This window comes from Oenanthe melanoleuca, chromosome 3 (genome assembly GCF_029582105.1).
Source record: "Oenanthe melanoleuca isolate GR-GAL-2019-014 chromosome 3, OMel1.0, whole genome shotgun sequence".
Classification (NCBI taxonomy): Eukaryota; Metazoa; Chordata; class Aves; order Passeriformes; family Muscicapidae; genus Oenanthe; species Oenanthe melanoleuca.
Window position 1 is genome coordinate 32050265 of NC_079336.1, and position 11120 is coordinate 32061384.

An 11120-nucleotide genomic window follows, 5' to 3' on the forward strand; every position below is an offset into this window, starting at 1 on the left:
CAATTATCCATGATGTGTTAATGTAATGGCTGTGCATTTGTAGAGCTATGTAAGGACAGGAAACGACTTTAATTGCAGTATCTCATCAATGGAGCGAGTATTTGTATAGTGGGCAAGTGTAACTGTTGTTACTGTTACTACACATATTATTCTAAAGATTATTACTATTATTTTTGTATCGTAGTCAATGTAATAGAAATTTATTAGAGATCTGGTGACAGCTACTTTAAAATAATTTTTGTCGTTTGCTTACATGTGTATTTATTAGGATGTAACATTTAGCATGTGTCAGTGTTGTGTTGGATGATGTTCCCCTACAATGTTTGACCAACAATGAATGCTTTGGTGTTTTGTACAATGCATTATTTGATCTTAAATTCCCTTCCATAAACAGTGCTTGAAATTTGTTTTGCTTTTCTTTTACAAAATAATTAACAGTGGTACTCGGAAGACACATAAAAGTAGCTCCCACACTACTTTAAAACATGGTTAAAAACTGAATACTTAAAAAACAATTAGTTTTAACATCCTTCTGAAGCACATTTTATAATCCTGCTCTTGCTTTGACACCTGAGATTCCAATTGACTACTATTTCTAGAGCAGCTTATTCATTCATTCCTCAATAAAACACATGCAGTTCTAAATGCCTCTAAAATGTGTTTTGTATACATAAATCCCCTAAGTTCTGCATGATGCAGGTGTTGCTGAGAAACATCCAGTCTAAAGTAGAGGGTAAATCTTCATGAACGGCTGCACAGATAAGAAGCAGGATCATTTTTTCAAGGCTTAGCTGCTTTGTTAAAGTTAGTTTTAGTTGTGAAAATCTTAAAATTATCTTAGAAAAATAGCACAAGGAATTGACATGGTTTTAATATATTTTCTTAAAACACTTTGGATAAGTGATGTTGCCAGGTAAGAAAATTCCCCAAATCCTCCTTTAACCAAGGTAGCTTTAAATTAGATCATTTTTATTTTATTAGATAATTTTTATTTTGCCAAGCCATAATATTGCCAGTAATTCTGACATCCTAAAAGTGGTTTGAAGTTTTGCAACAACTGCTTTAAATCTTTTCATTCAGAGTAATTTACTTTTTAAGCACTGCTGACAGTCCCCGGTGACATGGCAGCAAGCAGAGCAGTCTGTTCAGACCCACGTTCTGTTGTTGACTGAGATGTCACTGAAAACAGGCATGGCATATTATTCAAAATATGACTCTGCAAGGATCCCAACTCTCATTATTCTTCTAGCATTTTCCCTGTGGTATACTCCAATCTTTCTGCATCTGCATATATTCTTTTTTGCCTCATTTTCTCAAGAAATCCATTAAAAAAAGAGTATCATGAATCTGCACAGGTAGAGAAATCAGTCTGACTGCACCAATATTTTGAGGTTTAGCATCTTTATTTCTCTTTAAGCCTTAATGTGGAAAAGAGCCTTTGTCAAAGTGGACAGAATGAAAATTTGATATGCACTTTTTCTTTCTCTTTAGCAGCTGAATGTTCAAGAAGAACCATTCATTCTCAGCATATGATGAAGGAAAATAGCATTTGGTAAGAAAAATGTTTTGGTTTCAAGCTTCCAAATGACATTTATATTCTGTGAGCGTAAGTGGAAGGGAGAAGCTTGTAAAGGAAACAGAGGTATCTCTTCGTAATGGATCAGCGCTGGAAGTCACAATGCTGTGGATAGGAACAGTTCCTGATTGAATCTGTCCATTATGTTCTGGTCATTTTTATAGTTTCACCTCTAATTTCTTCCTGTTTCTATAAATAGAAACATTTTGTTAACAAGTGGTGTTCCATCTTACAATATTTGCAGTGCAGGTGTTTCTGCTGTGAGTTTCTTGTGGACTATAATAGAAGATTGAATTTAATTCAGTGCCTGCTGATTTAATAATGACCAGATCAGGCTCATAATTTAATAATCCTTTTTTTTTTTTTTTTTTTTTTTTTTTTTTTTTTTTTTTTTGCAAATATGCTGCTTACAAGGGGAAAAGACCTTGGCCTGAAATAATACAATAAAAGCTCAATAAAAAAACCAAGGGAGATAGAAAGCAGAACGTTTGGAGAGTGCAGCATTTATCAGATACTTCACTCAGAAAAGAGACAAACCACGTGGGAGCTGAGGGTCCTTTGGTGATACAGAAGTAAGTGTGGTCTGTTAGCTTCCCAAGTCAATACAGCAATAGCAGAAAAGTGATGCTTTGTACCAACACAATAAACCTAACAGCACTTCTCTCCCACATTGAAAAAAAAAACCACCAAGCCTTTAGAAAGAAGAATACAGGTTTGCAGTATAAGTATGTCCTTAAAAAGGACTTTCACTTTCTCAACTGTGTTACAATTTATGTGTTGTCACATCCTTGGAAAACCTTGCTATGCCAGAAGTCATCTGTTGCGTAGGCAAAGCTTGAAATCAAGCTTTGCATTCCCAATGTCAGCCTAAATAGAAAAAGCAAACTATTAAGAAAATTAAACCGGTACTTTAGACAGCATATTTATGGTAGAGTTAATAATTTAATATTTGCAATTACTTATATTTTTCAAAGTATTCACCAGATAATTTTTCCTTCTGGTGGTAGACTAGCAGAATAACAGATTGGTGTTTCTAGTAATTATGCATGAAAGCATCTGAATAAATTAGCAATATTTCAGTACATACGGTGATGAAAATGCTATATTTCTTCTGTTCTAGAATGTTTCACTGTTACAGAAATTCTAGATGTGCAAGAAACAGCTGTAACTTTTTCTGATTGAAGTTTGATTTCCTAATTAAAAAATATTCTTGAGGAAAACCCCAATAAAATATTTACCAGATTGCTTATATATGTTCACTCTGTTGATTTTATTACTATAAATCCTTACAAATATTGAAGTCTTTACTAAAAATGTAGCTGTATTCCTTTTAGCCCAAATTGATGGTTGGGCTACGGATTTGCATGACAGAATAATGAAAAAATGTAGTTGGCCTGAGAGATTTACTTAGAAATTTGGCCAGTGCATATAAGAGATTGTGCTTCAATTGTTCTTGCTATTTTTAACATAATATGTTTGCTTTTTTGGTTATAATATATGTGGTATTAATTTTCAAATTAGGTGCCAATTCTAAATTTAACAGTAATGTATTTTCATCTTTTTAATTGCCAGATCTGACTGTGTTTTTAAGTCTTCAAAGACATATTTACATAGTGAAATATAGAGGCAGTGTTATTACTGATGGAACTATTAAGGGAAAATGCTGCTGAAACAGACAAAACAGGTGAAAACCAGAGGGGTACAAAAAAACGTTCAGTTGACAAACTTTTATTCCTGCAATTTCTTTTAATGAAATTATTTATATTGTAACCTCATGGAAATCAAAGGGAAGGATTTATCTTCTCATAGATAGCTAACACAGATGTCCAAAATTTTATTAGGTAGGAACAATTTTTGGGGTTGTCCCAGGAGCATAGTTGATAACTTCATCTTGTGTCTAAATTGTTTGCTTTTATTGTTTTTCTCTCATTCTTAGGACAGCTATCACAGAAGGATGTGTGGCTTTACACATGATAGATTGATCTGTCCTAAGTTTTATCAGAGAACTGAACTGTCTTAGTGTCTGTCCACAGTCTGCTTCAGATACTCCATTTGTTCCAGTAGAAATTCCTTTCTGTGCCATAGCCCAGGGTAACTTTGTGTGATATCATGGGTATGTCTACAATAAAGAATTAATTTGTCAAATGGACAATATCAAAAGTCAAATAGATATTTCAACCCAATTCACTGTATATTTCATCAAGTAATGGTAGTGAAATAGCAAAATAAGAAAAAATAACATTTATTGCCAGAATGCTGTAAGCAGTCATGAACTGACACCACATTGGGGGTTTAAGTAATTTAAGCTGCTTCTGAAGATGGAAAAAGAAGAAGCAGCAGCTATTGCACTAACAGTTTTCTTCTTCAGGTGGGTGTCTTCATTCATTCTCATTAGTAGCTCATGAACAAGCAATAACCAAATCCTACAGGTAGTTACACCTTTAAATCCATTTCAGTCAGGGCTTTTACCCCTCTGATTTTCTAGTTCCATCTTTTCAGAGGTGGGTGTCTTAGTTGGCCTGGAGGAGACTAAGAACTCTTAGACATCAGAATACAATACTTTTTATTTTGTATGTACACAGAAGCATTTTGCATACACACACATACATGTATAAATATATTTATATAATGTAAAACTAGAGGAGACAGAAGAGGAGTAGAATCCAAGACTCACTGTCTCTCCTGTACATTCTGTTGGCTAGATTAGGGGCTTTTTGGTTTTTTTCAAAGATTGGAAAGGGGACCTGAGTGGCTGAGGCGAGTGGGGATGCCTCTGAGAAGCATATAAGAAATGCTTCATGTTGCTGCACACCTAGTGTGACCTTTAGCAGCAAGTAAAAAACTGGAGCTGAGTGGTTAAGATTTTCCAAAGTGGCCACAGTCTGGAGATCTGTGCTCAAAGTAGCTTCAAGTGGCTTCATTTTCAAAAGTTCTTGAACACTTTTTGGAAAATTTCACTTGTTTCTTGTTTTATTTTTAAGGTAAATTTAGAAAAAAGCAGAAATACCAATTTTCAATGCAAAAAGATATATATCTGATATACGCTTGAGAGAAAATATAAATACTTGTAAGAATTTCTGAAATTCCCCAGTCTTTGCTCTCACTGTAATTTCTCAAATTGAGATCTCTGTAACACCATCTTTCCAGAATGTTCTTCCCCTCTCTAGCATACTAATCATCCCTAATCCAGATTATTTTTATCCATCACCTTTGTATTGTGACCAGACTTGATTACTTCACATTGGTAAGCAAAGGTAGAATTCCTAGGAAACAAATCAAATACTCAATATTTATCACCAAGCAGATTATTATTAAGGTTATATTTGTTGCCAGTCTTTCATTCAGGTTTTCCCTTTTGCTATTTGTCCCTTTATGCTTGGCTTTTCAATATTAAAAAGGTTCTGTGGTAGCCCAGAGGAACTCTCTGGTTCTAATTTCCAGTAATGAGCAAGGAGATCTTATTCTGAGACGATAGCCATGGAAAAAAACTTGCAGAAACAGTGCTTGAACTTCTCTGACAGGATAGTAAAATATCACTGAAAATAGCTCTGCTATTTGTCAGAAGCACTACATGTGCAGAAAGAGCCAGAATGCAGAATTTGTGATAGTGATTGTGATAGAATTTGTGATATAGGTGCTGTTTAACCATCCCGTGAGGTTTCTGCTACAGTAGCTTGTGGTACCTCTGCTCCAATTTCTCCTCCCTACAGGTCCACACACAATCTAATGTGCTCAAATAGGACTCGGATGAGTTTAGGACATGCATTCAGCAGATTGTGGTAATTTGTTTGTGTTATTAATCATTTGTGAAGTCCCTTGTTTTCAAGCGTATAAAGAAATATATTCCAGTACTTGTAATTTTTAACATAGAAAAAACTAGCAGGCATACGCCTGGTTTCATAACTTATCTGTAAATACAAAAAAAAAAAAAGCTCTGAATTTGAGTTTGCGAGGAACAGATGTCTTTCAGCAAGCTTGGTTGTAAATTCAGCAGGATTTCCAATTTAATCCAGGAAATGATGACATGAAATTTATTGCAAGCAGAGAAATAACTCGTTCTTCATCGCGGTTATGCGGACTATGCCTTTTCCACAAAGCTGTGCAAGGTGTTTTTTATCTCCTAGGTTTCCAGGGAGACAATCACAATCCAGTAGGGGTTACTGTTGTTCTTAATAAAGCTCTCTAGATTTTGTAGTTTTAGCAATTTTTCTGATCAAAATCACAGAGATAGCAGATAGGATTTGATAAATGACACTGAGTAACGTGAATTGAAGTGACCTATTTCAAACACACACAGATGATGCAGTGGTGCACCAGCTTAGAGTAGATGGTATTAGTGCTTTCACCAGCTAGAATCATTTTAACTGGCAGGAAAGGACTCAAAACTGAGTATTAGTCACTGTAGAGAGCTATTCAAAATGTGCTTAGCATTTGGCTGTTGATACAGAATATAGTATATCCGAAAGGTTTCTGATATAGGTGTAAAGAACCATGTCCATTTCTAGGGTATTTTGTATACAAGTTATGTACTAAATCACAACCTGTATGGCTGGCCTGTGGTTTAGAAGGAAAATTGAAGTAAACTTGAAAGAAAATTGAAGTGGTTGATGTAAATGAAATCAATAGATAAAAATCTCATCTCTCAGAATAATAATAGTGAGTGATCTTATTGTTGATACGAATCAAGAAATGTTGGTCACAGAAATATATTTGCCTCACATATTTATTTATTGTTATATGTTCAACAGTGAAAACATATAAATTTGCCGAGAGGATATTCAGTACAAGGACATCAATGGATAGTACATCAGTGCTACTGAGGACCTTTCCAGTTTTATTTTCCATTATTCTGCCATTTGAAAAGGAGAAGTAGAAAAGGGAAAACCTTCAACAGAACAAACTGTTTAAGAAAAGAAGGTAGTAGAGCCAAAAATCTCCTGTAATGACTGTGCTTCTTATACTTACTGAAGAAGGATGTGGCAGCAATTATGATGCAGAAGTAGAAGATAGTATGGTTTCTTTCCTAAGTTTAAGGTTGTTAAGGTTTATTCAGGTTTTTGTGTTCTTGGAGCCTGAGCTAATTGATGCATTAACATTTAATCTAGGTCACCAGAAAGTACCAATGCCAGAATGTGCTATACATTTTCTTCCCACAGTTTTTACGCAGCACTTTGTGCCTCCCAGTAATGCATGAAGCGCTTGTTGTTTGCTCCTTCCCTCCCAAGGGAAGTGTGTACACTGGCTGAGGGATATTGTATGCACTGTCTTGCCTTATGTTTCTGAGAGAAGGCATAAGCAAAGTAAAGCATCTTGCGCTTAAAGGTGGATTTGCTTTATGATATTCCCTGATTCCTGGATGAGTAAGTTCCTTTGCAAAGCCTGCTGCTTGGAGAAAGTTTTGTCTCCCATGCAATAAGCCTTTTGTCTGCTTTAGAAGAAAATGGTATGTACAGTCTTCTCTTCTTTAATTTAGTCCTATATGTTCATCTTTCCAAAGGAATATGATAAATACTCTTTAGATTATCTTATCAGGAAATAGAAGGTCAGCTGCGCATAAATTTGGTACCATGATGAAACCCACAGGAAAATTATTGCTTAGAAACAGTGAAAAAATGAGTAAAGATCCTACCAATTAAATAAGTTTTTAAAGTATGTCATAATAAATAAACCCCCTCCCTAAGGAACCTGCAAAGGTCTCAAATGTGGGCCTCATAATATCCTCTGAACTCTCCTCTCTTCTCCTCCCTTCCTTTCTCCCCTCTAATTTCTCTTTTTTCTCCTCTCTTCTCTTTCTCCTCTTCTGTAGCCTGTGTTGTTCTGACTGAACAGTGTCCCACCATTCAGCTAAAAGGACATGAATGGCATCTTCTTACCTTCCTGATAAACAATATTTGCAGCTCACGTTGGTTTTGATGTCTACATCACCCAAAATTTAGCATATGCTGATCTGAGCTTTGCAGTTAAGTGCATGAAGAATAGAAGGTAAATTGGAGATGCACATGCAACTTGGTCAGCTTGTGAGTCGCTCTCACTAGCTTTAAAGGATGAGGGGAAACATGTCCATACCTTTTTGCTCTTCATATCTTCACCTCATAATGACACAAATAATAAAATAAATCTTATGCATTTTCAATATTTATATGTACATGCATTTATATATATACATGCACATTTATATAGTACATTTAAAAATCCTTGTATATATGATATGTATGAAAACATGTTTCCTATATACAGTCCATGCTATTCTCGCTGGAAACCAATATTTCAGTTTTATCTCATGTGCAGAATTTTGCAAATAATGCTAATTGAAGGCTATTTATATTTTGTTCACTTTTTTAGATAAAAGAAATAGAGTCTACTAGTTTAGAACTAATTATTGCAGTAAGCTTTGCAATAAATACTTTTTGATAACAGGAATGATGTTTCAGGCCAGCATGGCAATTTTTAGCATCTATTAAGTCTTCTGAGTAGCTTTAAGATTCTGTAACTTGTAAAACAGTCAGACAGAAGCATATCCTGGGTGAACAGTTTAGCACAAAATACTCCCTTGCGTTCACTTTGTTTTTATTGCTCCTTCAGCGTGAGGATGCTGCCAATATTTTGACACTTTTTTCTCCTTAAAATCTGCATCTCTCTGACGGTATGCCTTCAGAGAAAAAGAGCAAGGGACTGGGATATTCTTGAGTTTTCTTGTCAAAACACCGACAGGATAATTACCAAGAGATGATACAATTTGTCAGTGGGAGAGTGGGTGTTCATGCATTGTGACAGAGTGTCAGTATGGCAGGTACATTGTGCAGGTCTCACATCCTGCTTCTCTAACGTGAAAGGGTCTCCATCTTCAAATACCATAGGGCAGAGAGGGCACTTCTGTGAAAGGTGGTGTGAGATCCACTGTTGGACCTTTAATAGCTTTTGTCCTGGATTGCCCATTTTCTGGGCTCTAAAGGAGAGAGGCCTTCACATTATAGCAACACCTTGCAGGTCTCAAGACTCCCTGTAGTGAAGGAGGTCCTGTGGCACATCATGCAATGGCTCTTTGGCTTCTTGCATCTGGTCTTTCTGCACTGCCATTTTTGTGGCCAGTTATCCTGGCTTGGTGGCTGTTTTGTACTGACAAAGAGACATAAACCAAGCTGATTACAGGGAAGGACTAGACCTCCATCCTTATTCCAGAATCACAAAAATGTGTGATCCACAGTGTGACCTGGGTCACTCCAACAAGGAGAAAAGGAGCTTCAGAGGTATTTCCTCAAGCTCTGGGGATAAATTGTTCTTGGCAGAGATAATTTAGATTTGCTTGGGGAGGCAGAGTTCTAGCAGTGACAGGAAAAATGTTCTGGGGTGTAATTTGTGCTAGGTACTCAAGCAGCTCTCTTTAGCCCATCAGTTGCCAGTTTCCTATTAGCACAAACTAGTAACAAAGAGGGCTGCCTTTAAAAAAAGGGAGGAAAAAGACAGGGTACTTACCCTGGTTTCATTTGAAACTTTATTTTTACTAGTGAGTAATACAAAGCAGAACTCATGAATAGTGCAGAAATGAGAAGTTTGTGGAGGTCGAATCATGAGTTTATGACTCAACAATAAAGTGTTTTAAAGGAGGAATAGGTAAGTCTTCTGCCTACATTAGGAACAATATTTTTAGAAACATGCCATCAGAGAATCATAGAACCATTAGAGCTGGAAAAGACCTCCAAGGTCATCGAGTCCAGCTTTTGAACAAGCACCACCATGCCAACTAAACCATGGAACTGAGTGCCATGTCCAGTTAAATCCTGGCTACTTCCAGGGATGGTGACTCTACAGCTTCCCTGGGCAGTCCATTGCAATGCTTGACAGCACTTGCAGTGAAGAAATTCTTCCTCGTGTCCAACCTGATTCTGCCCCAGTGCAGCTTGGGGCCGTTTCCTCTTGCCCTGTTGCTGGTTGCCTGGGAGAAGAGGCTGACCTCCACCTGACTAGTCCCTCCTTTCAGATGGTTGAACAGAATGATAAGGTCACCCATGAACTTTCTGTTCTCCAGGCTAGACATGCCCAGCTCCCTCAGGCACTCCTCATGGGATATGCACTCCAGACCCTTCTCCAGCTCTGTTGCCCTTCTCTGGACTCAAGCACCTCAATGTCCTTCTTGTAGTAAAGGGGTCCAGAACTGGACACAGCACTCAAGATGTGGCATCACCAGTGCTGAGTACAGAGGCACAATCCCTGCCCTGCTCCTGCTAGCCACACTGTTGCTGACAGACCAGAATGCCATTGGCCTTCTTGGCCACCTGGGGACAATTTTTTGGTGAACTTTTTGGAGTAGGGAATGGCCCTATTCTGTATTTCCACATTGTCTAGTACACTGGGTCACTATTCTCTGTCAGGAGCATCCAAATGCTACTAGAAATAAATACTGGTAATGCAGTGCAGACTCATACACAGAACTTCCTTTCTTAGTTCTCCAGTAATACTTACTGCTTTAACACCACCAGTTCTTTCGGAATAGTGTAACAAATCCCTCAAATGCCTGATCCTCCTCCTTCAGTACTTACCATGAACTAAATATTACCTTTGGGTAAAAAGTACTTAACATTATAGGAGGCCTTTGCCAGGAAAGAGATTTTTATATGAGGAAATTTGAGACAGGCCTAAGAATTCTTCTAAAAATAGCTAAACACTGCATGCTAAACTCGGGGAAAACCTCCAGTGTAATGCTGAGATTCCTGAGCTGGCTTTAAATGCATTGCTTTGTGTACAAGAATTCTAGCTGTGGCAATACAGAACTCCTTGCAAGAGAATTTGCTCTGCCAGAGAGACTGCCTCTTTCAAGGCTATGGCAACAACAACAGAAAGATACCTTGCTTTTTTGTCATAACAATTCTTTAAAAGAATATTAAAACTAACACAGGACAGATCTTTCCTACAAAAATAATTGAAAAAGGACTTCCTATTTAGCGAACAAGAATTAGATTGCGAAAGACTGCAGTGGAAAAAGATGAAATCATCCCAGATGATTTAGATTTTACCAGAAGCAGGTTTTCTGCTGGAATCCATGCTGCTGTGAATATCAGTGCCTGCCCAGGGTTCCTTGTCAAAGCCCAGCCAGTCTGTGCCATCTTTTCTGGGGACAGCCAGGTGTGCCTAGTCCCTCAGCACAGCACCTGTGCTCATAGCAAACTCCCTGTGGAGGAGGACAGATGTGAGCCCTATCATGAGCTTTCTTTTAATAAATAAATTGATAAAAAGATCTGTCCAAGAGAATTTGCAGAAACCTCTGAGGGATGCTCTGGCCCAGTCAGTCTTAAGGACTGTGGCTAGTTTGCTTTGAAGTGTTTGTATCAAAGTAACGTAAACACTGCTCTGCTTCTCTTTCATTTATTTTCTTTCACATGCTTCCAAATGTGCTAAGTTTATGCAAAGATGTCTGTTAGCTGTAACAAATATTTATCCTCTGCTGGAACTGAGCTCTTTGAGGACACAGCAGCACTTTTAAGCAGGCATTTGAGGAAGGCAGGTGTGCAGCTGCTCCATTCCTCTTCTTTCCAGCTGGCTACCTTAC